At 35.9% G+C, this 11,533-nt stretch overlaps 1 long non-coding RNA gene across 1 annotated transcript; it reads left to right on the top strand.

The window, feature by feature from the left end:
• The first annotated feature begins 1,739 nt into the window (after nt 1–1,739).
• Nucleotides 1,740–10,050, top strand: LOC130145236 (uncharacterized). Its single transcript, XR_008820559.1, has 2 exons — nt 1,740–2,478; nt 4,647–10,050. It is a non-coding gene; the product is annotated as an uncharacterized LOC130145236 (long non-coding RNA).
• The last annotated feature ends 1,483 nt before the right edge of the window (nt 10,051–11,533 follow it).

Below are 11,533 nucleotides of genomic sequence, written 5' to 3'. Positions count from 1 at the left end.
CCTCAGTCTATTTTTTTGAAGTGTTTTAAACATTTCCTTCATTTACTGCGATCGAAACAGCTAGGATGTTGCTGTAATAATACTATGCCTGATTTTTCAGAAAAAGATTGTTCATTTTTATCACATATTAATATGAAGATGCAGGATTTCTACTACCTTAAGATCCGTTCATAGGTATTTATATATTTTGACTGATAACAGAGATGAAATTATTAACTGGTCATTTTCTGTAGAAGATCATCTAAATAACATGCTGATGTCCACCTCTACAGAGCTGTGAATGTGTTGATATGAATAGGGTTAAATTTTTGTCTTTTCCTTACACAATAAATGCATCTTTATAAAATTAGATACTCTGTTGGCAAGAATGGCAAGAATACTGTTGAATATCTTTAACAAGCATTATCTTGCAGTCCCTAGTATAAGGCATGTGATTAACCTTTTTGTTACATTGATGCCACATAAGGATCATGTTTTCTTGGTTTAGGTTTCCCTGTACTTGCTTAGTCACTGGATGCTGGTGGTTTTGAACCAGTTGATAGGGCTCTAATATTGACAGCAATTTAAACATGTGACACATCTAAAGCGAAAAGTATTTTAGTTTTAAGTAACTGATTGAATATCAGGACTTAGGAGGGTAGGCGCTGTTCTGTTTGTAACTGGCTTCTGGACTAGAACTGTCCCATAGCCCACAGCAAATCCTGAGGCAGCCCATGGCAGGTGGCGTTGCAGCTACGCTCCCCAGAGTTGATCAGCTTGATTCTCATGAGCCTCTAATAGCTCAGTTTCCTTAAAATGAGTTTTCTGTAATAAACCACTTCTTATCTTTATGTGTATCTAAATAGATAATAGAAATCACTTAAGCTTTGTGGCTTGTCTGCTCATCTCATAGACCACTATCTCCTGTCTTTCAGAAGATTTGTCTGACTATAAATCCGTAACATTAAAAAAAAGAAAATCCATCTTCCTTTCCTTATCTGGAGCAGATTGTTCCTTTCTTGATCTTGTGTTTTTGCATCTTGCTTTGATTAGAAATCCTTTAAAACATGGCCTTCTTCATGTCAGATATTTTGAATTAATTTAAAACATCTACATTTTATATTTAAAATTATTATATTGAAATATCAGCATTTGGTCTACTAGATACTAGATTTTTCCTGACAAGTGTCTATCCGCGAGTTCACTAAACTCAAATCCTGACCACAGCTGTGTTGCTTGGGACAACTGACTGATAATAATCCTTTGTATTACTGCTGGGTTTTGGTGGGTGGGTGGTGGACAGTTTCTTCTGGTGTAAAAGCTGTGAAAATTCAGTCTTAATTAGTCTTTAACTACCTATGGTATTAAATATGTTAGTAGTAAGTATATTCTTTATAGTTAATATATTTATGGTGATTCCCAGTATTAAATTAAATAACCTGATGCCCAGCCTGCAAATAGAAGGGAAGTCAGTGTACCAACTTTCCTAGAATTATTTGTTTGGATTTCCCAAATCTATAAAAGCTAAATTATTGAAAATTCCTCTCATACTTTGATATAATAGTTAGGTATGGTCTTCTGTCTAACATAATCATAAAATCTTAAATTTATTAAAGGATTGAGAGTTCAGAGACAATGCAGACGAAGAAAAGCTACCCTTAGGGAACATGGCTACAGCTGTGAGAGAAAGGTACCATGCAGATGGAATAAAGTACCTATTATGCAGTCGCTGCTGTTAAATGTTAAGTTGCAAGGGAAATAATTGTAGAATTGTAATTAATAATTGTGTAATCTTGTAAGTGAAATAATACAGAGTAAATAGTTTATTCACGGTCTGTGTGGTTTGCTTTAGAGCTTTGTGATTTACACATTTGATAGATACCTTAGCTCATGGGAATCAAAAGCTCTGAATGTCTTGCAAGTCCTGTTAACACAGGTAGAAGCTGCAGATACGGACTGCCCATAGAGTCCAGCTCCGAACTTACTACAGATGTGATTCCTGTTTGAATAAAAGCAGTGCTTCCAGTTTCTGGTTAGTACATGATTTTTAGGGCAGGAGTTACAAATTGTAAGAATATAACCATACTGAAACTCAGTGAGGGTTGAGCACCTATCATCCTAGGCTCCTTTGCAAAATTCCAAACAAAATCTTCGATAGCCTGGAGCACTATACCTCATATTTTGTGTGAAAATATTACTGTTTAAGTTAGGTTAAGCATTTTTAGCATGTTGTATATTTTAATTATTAGCTGATATAAATGATAAACATTAATTCAAATAGATTTCTTCGAGCATTTTAAGTAATACATTTCTCTGAAGCATTTTGGTGTATTTTTTTGTGTTTATATTTAAATGCTTCAGTCTGCATAGTTACTATATGCCAACTAGTACTTATATGAATTTGTATATTGTCTTGTTAGAAGGAAACCCACCACCAGCCTTGCAGGAAAGGACTTTATTGTATTGTCTGTGGAGCTGAAATACTGCCAAAAGCAGAGGGTAAGATCTGGTCATTTGTTTCAGGCTGGGCATGATAGGATTTTGAATCCATCCTTTTACTTCCACAGTTTTGGATACTGGAGGGATATTTTAGAATAATTGGTTGCTATATCCAGTGGAGAGATTAACCAGATAAATAAGTTGTTAGACATGTACCAGCGACCTGCAGAAAATCTTTTTTTGGGGAGAATGAGTTGTCACAATAACACAGCTATTATTTTTGCTTGTCATTTCAGTGAAAAATAAGTTACTATTATTTATTTCAGTGAAAATAAGTTACTCTTTCTGGCATATTTCTGTTGCTTGATTCAGTGGCCCTGGTACACAGACCTATCTTGAAGTACAATGGGAATCTGACTGGCATTTAAGAGTTAACTGAAGGCAACTGCTCCCGTCATTATGGGAGGGTGAGAGAAATTATTTGTAACATAGTGGCCCATTCACCGGGCTGTGGAGCTGTGCTCCTTCTAAAGGTTAGGTGTTAATTTGCTACCAGTTGCTGTTGGAAATTTGGTAATATCTTGGCACAATAACTCTGTGAATCTAATACAAGTTCTAATGAAACTATCAGAAGTTTTACTGAAAAACCATATGATCACACCGTTATTCAGTGTGTAATCTACCTTGTATTAATTAAGTTTGGGTTTTAGTCCTTGGTTGACCCATTGCATAAAATGTGGATTAGATGTGCTTGGAAATTGTCTCAACGTTTTGGTGAGGCACTTCAATTTGGGAAGGCCTAAAAGCTGCTAATGGCAATAACAACTGCTACTTTTCAAAATGCACGCTTATCTTCAGGCTACTGGGCCATGTGTGGTAATGACCTAGTTCTCATCAGTTACGTGCAGAAACAATTAGATATAGATGCTTAGTACATTTAAACAATGTATAAAATATTGTTGTCCAGGAGAATTTTGTGAGGATTTAACTGGTCCCCAGTTTTACAAATCTGAAGGTGAAAGACATTTGGTTTTGTGCGCCTTGCAAGTATGTCTCAGGACCTTGAAAGGAAGCCAGAATGCTACATTTTTAGGAGGTGTTAGAAATGATATGGAGGTAGGGATGGAGAGGTGTGCATTAGACACAGAGCAGGGAACTGTTTCTTGTGCAGAATCTTGTTTATGGCAGCCCCTTCCTTACCGGACCCTTAAACATCCCCTCCTTTTCTCTAAGGTCCCTTCCACCTCCCCAGAAGCTCATTAAGTGATGAAATAAGCATCGACCAGTATCCAAGTGACACTAGGAAAAATAAAACAAACCACCACCTTGTCAAAGTCATCCTCTTCAGCAATGAAAGGGAGGGACGGCAGGCTTTGTAGGCACGGATCATGTGCTAGTGGCTCAGGACTCCATTGTAGCTGAACTGGGCATTAGGTTGTAAAACTAGACCAGGCGTTATCTGGATCAGATGAAATCGAGAAAGGACAAGTCTCTTCTTTCACAAACCAGGGCAGAGCCTGAGGGAGAGTGGGAGATACCCCTATTGCTTCTGGACCTTTTAAAATCATATGCCCGCTAGCAAAGTCCAGGTGAAAGAGGTAAAGGGAAGCCCAGGTGATGGAGGCCACTTGTTGCCTTTCTGTTTTCCCAGAGCAACCATAACAAATCTCCGTTAAGACTCATGTAATCTCATCAGTAGACTTTCATCCATTTCCTTAATTTATCAGCATCATCATAACTTTGCTGCTTGGTATAAAATCTGTGAAACGGAATCACTGTGTTAAATGAAAGCATTCTGAATCACTGAGGTACTTTAATGCCTACAGTTACCAAGGTGTCTGTTGTCAGCAAGAAGTTTTATGCTGTTTAAACTGAATCTCAGATGTCAGTTGATTGATGAAAGTTAAAAAATCTGCCACAGTTTGAAGAAAATGAAAAATAAATGACTTTATTCAAAGTGGATTCAAACTCACTGGTCAGTTTGGGAGTAATAGCAAGGGGAAAATTATCTGTTGAAAAGTAAATTTTTTAACGTGTTCAAAATTTAAATAAGGCCTTCTTCCAAGGTCCATTTACATCAATAGAAGTCTTTTCACTGACTTCAGTGGGTATTGGATCAGGGCCTAAATTACCATCTTGTAAATGTGGAAAGTTTGCAGAATGTTCAAACAGTACTGTATTCAAAGCCATGTATATGTAAGTCTTATACCCCACTTTTTAAATTATAGGAATTTTGAGAAAAGCTTGCTACAGTAATATTGAACTGAAAATAATCTGGAAACTCTTCAGAAATACTAATATAAGGAGTAAAGATTCCATTAGTAATTGTATGTGCGAACTAGATGCCATTTCAGAAGATGATAATATGATGTTGATCATCTCAGATGCTGCAAGTCTTCGTCATCTTAAAGAAACTTTGAAGGTGTATCAGATGCCAGTGAAAAATGAAGGTAAATCTTACTGATTACTGATAAACAGCACTTAACACTTGTCAAGTCCTTTAGCTTTACTTTATATACAACACATTGTTTTCTTTCATTTCCTGCAGATGCTTTTGATTTTGGTAACATGTTTTTATCTCTTGATCTATGTGCGAAATCTCCTCCTGTGGAGAGGACAAGTACAAGTCTCTTGCCCCACGTAGCCTCCAAAATAGCACTATACAGGTTTTGCAGATAGTTTTAATGGAAAACATTTTTAAGCCAAGAGAAACACGTGAGCTTTCAAAAAGACTATAACCTGTCTTTTGTTAAATTGTTACGTAGGTAGAATGTTCGAAGTTGTACTAAAGCTTTTTCATAGGAAGTTTCCTCCCTGTAAGGGACATGGAATGCCATGTTACAAACCATGCATTCTGCCTGTTTTCTTCTCTGTTAGCAATTGGCTGAGTGTAGTTGCTGCAAACACTTTTCTTTTTTGTGTCAGGAGGGTCTTGGTATTGATTTTTGCCCATCTACTGATGAGTAATTCTGACTTCATTTTTTGTGTGATCTTCATCTCTCAGCATCTTGCTTTGTTACATCTTTGTTGAAGAGATAGTTTGTTTAACAGTGTTTTGTTTATTGCCACAGTGTGGTGGTTGAGTGCATTGTTCTTTAACTTCCACACCTTTCCATTGCTCCTACTTCACTCTGAAGTAAGTTTGAAGGAAGTCTGGTAGTTCTTTACTCCATGTGGGTGAAATACCCTAGTTATTTGCTTTCTCCTTCAAGAACATCTTTCCTTTTCATAGCTTGTTGAAAGGAACAATTTTATTTCTTAAAGCAAATGAAATTATTTTTTTCCTGAACGGAAATACCAAATCTTTCAATGATACCGGTATTTCTGTGTCCCATTGCCAAGGATTGTGAATGTTTCTGAAAACTGCAGGAAATATTTGGAAGGTGAATCAGACATAGAAGTGATACTACCGTGTTGAAAGATGTTAGTGACAACTGTATACTATCTTTGACCTTGAATAAACAAGGAACATTATTTAAAGCTTATGAGGAGGAGTTTGGCCATTTTATGGAGTAAGGAAGCTGAAGGCAGTAGAAGCTTACTGTCCGAGGCACAGCGTTTGGCTAGAAAGCAGATAAACAGCAAAACTATGTGGGTCAGTGGTTTTTTTCGGGAAACTGGAAATACAGAAAATCGGATATTGACAGTTGTCCTTGGCCAAGAAAATACATTATATACATTTGTTTTCTCTTGACTGGCCTATTCACAAGACTTACAGCCTTTGCCTTTGACCTTTTGGGAAGTTGATGGAAAGATTTTTTCCTTTGAGATGCCATCTTGTTCCCTCAACCATCAAATTGAGAGAGCATTGGTTGACACACAAAAGGAGTGCCACACACAATTTACGGTTGACTGGAAGCAGGCAGAACTCCACTGAGATTTGTTGAACTCTGCATGTTTAGCCAAACACTGAAGATGCATACCAGTTTACCCTCCACTCCCAAATTGCTTGGGCTCTTACGTAGTACTCTGATCAAAAAGAAAAGGTAAGGATAATGAGAACAGAACCATTTACTTTTCTTATAACAAATTAAAATCCATGAATTGGAGGCATAGACCCAGCAGCCCCCGTGGTTCAAGCAGGGCTTTGCAGAAGCAGTGTATTTGCTGTGAAATGGTTCCTGGTGTCAGACCATGAACTGTTTAATCCTTTAGCAGCTTTCAGGTGACAGAAACCAAAAGTGAAGTACTTCCATTTGTTCATACGTGGGCAATTCTAGTGTTAGGGTAGCACAATTAATAATACATGTTGGGGTTTTTTTTTTCACAAGGACTTTATTCTAGAAGTTACTACAACTGCAGAGATTAGTAAACATTCTTTACCATGTTACTGTCTGGCAGAACAAGAGCATTACATTTTGAAATTTGAAGTGCAACTTGTGATCACTTGTCTGTTTTAAAATATCTCTCAATGCCTATATAAAGCAGTTTTTCTTTCTTTTTGAAAGACTTGAATGCCAGTTTATCTTTAAATGCTGTTTGGAATGAGAAGGAATATTCTCTGACAAGTTACTTGCAATGCAGGAGCTGTGTCATTCAGTCGATTTCTCCATGTCCTTTGATAGGAGCTGAGGTTACTCATTTCAATAATAAAGTACAGTCATGGGTAAGTCAAATTATTTTGTATATTAAAATAAATAGAATGGCTTGTATAGTAAATATTAAAATACTATTTCTGTAAAGTTAGAATGAAAATTTTATTTTATCTAAATGAATTGTTCATGATTCATCTAACTTCTACCACAGAGATCTGGAATTATAGATGAGAGCTGAGTTCAGGTCACTTAATATATCTGTAATTGTCTATACCTAATTTGATGCAGTGTCTATAGTATTACGTCTTATGAAAAGGGACAGGAAAATAGCGATCCGTGTCTTTCAAGAAAGGAAAAATAGGGCAAGACATATTTCCACAAGTGGTATAGTCAGATTTGAATTTTCAAACATCTAGTTTTATGTTATTTCTGGCACTAAAAAAAGTGTTAATCAGAACCTGATGGATGAACATGGACAAGGTCTGACAGAGTCAACAGGAAGAAATTTATTTATAGGTATTGTATTTCTAACAATGTTAGCAAACTAAATTCTCAATAGAACTCTTTGAAATCTAGATGAGAAAGCTGTGGGTATTTTTACTGTATTCTTAGTAGTGCCTTAAGCTTAAGATAAAGACAGAGGGTGAGGCTCCATCCTGAATGAGCTGTGCAAGTAACCTTAGAACACCTATGTCTTTCCTGAATTTTCCTGCATTTATACTGTGGATATAAATACAATAGAATTCAATCAGAGATTTTTAAGACTAAAACTTTGCCAAATATGGAATATGATCCTTATGTTTTGGCCTGTGTGCATCATTATCAACTGTACAAGGTATTTGAAATGCACTATATGACAGAGTGATGATGGAACAAAGTTTATGAAGCATTATACGCCGTGCATGCTGGTATTTCAAACACTATTACCAAGATTTCACGGTATTTTAGCATTTTTATATCGAAGATAATGAAATGTTACACTGAGGGAATTTATACTGAAAGAATATGCAATAATGCGTTCCTCTGCAGTATAATGAAATTATGTTTTTGTTTTATCTTCTTAACAGTCTCTTTCTGTACCTTTAAAATAAGGGGCTCTGTAACACTGCCAGGAAGTCAGAAGCATTGTGTTCCACTTCTTTGTTGCTTCCCATGACTGGCTGTGCAAACCAAACACTGTCAGCAGTTTTATTCATCCTGCTAGCTAGGTAGGCAGCTGACGGGGGAACGGGCTGTCTTTCATCCCAGGTGCGTCAGGTACAGTGTGTAATCAGCTGGTATTAGATTTAAAGTGTTGTGGTTTTATTAGTGTAAAATAAACAAGCATTATGTTCTTAGCCTGCCTGCAGATTTAACTACTCCTGTTTCTTTTAGCTAGAAAGACACTGTTAATTGTTGCAGGTTTTCTGAGTAAGTCTCTTCCTTTCCTATTATTTTCTTATATTCTGTTTCCACCCACTAGAAAGAAATTTTGGTAAACTTACAGGCCTGGAAGAGAAACATAGGCTAAAAAAGACCACATCTGGCTTTGGAGAGTCATTCTGAAAGCTAGTGGCTTTCGGTAGAGACACATCTAATCTCTTAATGCATGTCTTTGTTTCAAGGAGAGGCTCAGGGGGAAAAAATATCCCATCATCTTCAACAGACCTGTGAAACAATTGTCAGAACTGGCATCTATGCTTTGGATCTGTTGCAAACTGGATGCCTTATGACTGGGTTAATATGCCACATGACTTGAATGTGAGAGCTGTAGGGGTGAGGAAGGAAGCTACTATTTTGTGTGTGTGTGTATGAGAGAGAGAGAGAAAATAATACTACTTATTTAGAAAGGTAGAATGGACTAGGGATGATTGATGGTAAATACAACTTTAATTTTATCATCTCTTTGCTTTAAATCAAATGGCGATTGTTTTCTTGTAATTGGGAATATATGAATGTAAATGAAGACATGTAGAATGAGTCAAAGGAGTTTGAAATGGTGATTTATTATATGCTATCATATACCAGAGCAAACACACATGCATTAAAGTGTAGAAGCTGTGATTAAGTCAGTTTTAGCTCCCAGTTATATATTCTTGAATAAAAGATCCTGCTGTTGTTGAGCAACATATTTGTAGAGATAAAATCAACATTGTAGCTTATACTGCTGCCTACCCTGTGTTAAATCATGTACATTGTCATGAGGTATCATATGTCATCTTAAATTACTTCATGTCATGTGCTGTCTATAAATCAAGTACAGTTGATTCTGGAAGGAAAGGAATGGTTCATTTAACAGAAATCACATTGCTATAGCAAAGCAAGCTTAAAATAGAATCACTGGATTTAATATCTGTAATTTACTTCTAGATTTGGTAATCATTTAAAGAGGCAACACGATTTGCATGACTTAAATTTAAGGTGGGATTAACAAATTACATTCTGTAAATTTTTTAACCTACTTTTTTATCAATTATACATTTATATTGGAAATTAGATTTTTAAATTTACTGCTACGTTTCTACAAATTCAATTACATCATGTGTTTGTCATTGACCTAGAAACCTCCATTAACTTATTCAGACATTATGCAAAATCAGTGGTATATAAATTATTTTTCACATTCCTTAAAATACCCTGAATAATTGTATATTCCTGTTTGCCATTTCACAAAGACAAGTGCAACAACTTTATAGAAGACAGTACTTTGGAACTTAGAAAAAATATTCTGGTATTTTAATGTGCGGGATTCAGGGTGCTTTAAGATCTAGCTTAGCTAATGTAATATTGTCTGTATATTAAAAGGTGAATGAAACTGACAATTAAATTTTTAAACTTATTAGGGAGTTGTTGCTATAACTGATTAGACAGTCAGCTGTTGAGACAGTAGCTTTTATATAACAGGATATTGTTTTGTTCATCATGTTACCACATTTGGCAAACTTTTATCTTAATGCGCCTATCGGGAATACCAGTCTGACCTCAATCTGAGTAAAGCCTTAATAGTCGACGTGAGGGATGCTTGCAGGAGGTGGCACGGTCGTTTTCGCAGACTGTATATTTGTTATCGCATGTTAATCAGATTCATCATTCTGTTTAATAAAGATTTCATCTGCCACGCGAATGCATAATCGGCTATGTCTGAGTGACTGTCTTTTGTCTTGAGCAGATTGCTAAAACTGTATTAAGCATCATTAGACAAAAATGACGACCTTATTAATTTGTCCTTTATGTGTTTTCCAGCAGATTGGACCTCATTATTATGCAAACACAGTACACAGAGCAGCACCAGAAGTAGCTCATTAATGTTTCTTTCCCTTGGTACATAACAGATTATTATGGTGAAGTGTGCATGAAATAATTGCTAATTACGTACCTTAAATTGTACAGTGATTGTCTGTCTGGATTTTTTTCATATGGTTTAAGAGCACTGTAGAAGGCCATCGGAAGCTACAGGTTATCAGTACTGAAACAAGTAAACCAGAGGAAGTAAATCACCAAAGAGTCATCTTTTCACACATTTTCCTGCCTGTAAAGAGTAATTAGGACAGATACGGATTGCTTTGTAGTTACCTCTCACTATGCTGCTTATTGTAAAAGAAATGACTCTCAGCTGGCAAATAATTTAATAGATATGCCTGCCAATGAATCAATGCAAGCAAGCTCGAACTGTGGATTCTAGTAAAAAAATCTGTAGGTTCTGCAATGGTAATTCTTGAGTTCATAGATTTCTTACTTAAAACAGCACTAAAATCTTGCATATTTTTAAATAGTGTTCTTTCTACTATATGTTTTCCCAGCTATATTTTGCATTTCTTACAGGCTTTTTATCCAGTATGATTCTCCGTAAAATTTGTAAGCATGATAGAAATTACATGTTAGGATTTGGCACTCATCTGTAGTTTGGCAACTTTGTGCTAAGTGTGTAATTGGTTTAAGCTGGTAGTGCTTCATACTTATCCATGGCACATCTTCTGTAATCTGTCTGCCACTGTAGCTGATAAGACTTGGCCACAGCTGAAGTTTTTGCAACGCTAGAAATAAAATCCAGATCCATTAAGGGTTTGCATGGATTTAGCTTTATAATCTGGTTTAGAAATTGTGAGTGGTCAGATCTTAGATACAAGCTTTGTTGTCAAAAAGATGCTATGAAAACCATTACGTCAGCTTAAACTTTCTTAACGTTACCATTGTTGACAATATAACCTAAACAATATAGTGACTATTTCTGAAGAAAAGTATTTGTGACTGGCAATTATTTATTATACGTGAGCATTGAAACAGTTATCTTGAACTTAGGAGGATAATAACATTCATCTGACATTACTTACATTAAATAATTTTAGAGTCTAACTGCATTTGGTTGGTGTTAAAGTGTTGCCTATGTCAGCTGATACCACCATTTAAATATGGTGGCAGCTTCATACAAGATAAGCTAAAAGAAATGGAGCATGCTAGATGTAAAATATTCTTTAAACATGGAACAGATCATTACTGAATATTTACGAAGGGCAAACATATTTTACACTTCAAAAAAATCAGAATGAAATTGTTCTGCAGAGACCAAATTCTCTGCACTGTTAGCTCTTGGGCATATGGAT

The sequence above is a fragment of the Falco biarmicus genome, chromosome 1, assembly GCF_023638135.1.
Source record: "Falco biarmicus isolate bFalBia1 chromosome 1, bFalBia1.pri, whole genome shotgun sequence".
Taxonomy (NCBI): Eukaryota; Metazoa; Chordata; class Aves; order Falconiformes; family Falconidae; genus Falco; species Falco biarmicus.
The sequence above is the reverse complement of the archived record's forward strand: the minus strand, read 5'-3'. Positions and strand labels throughout refer to the sequence as shown.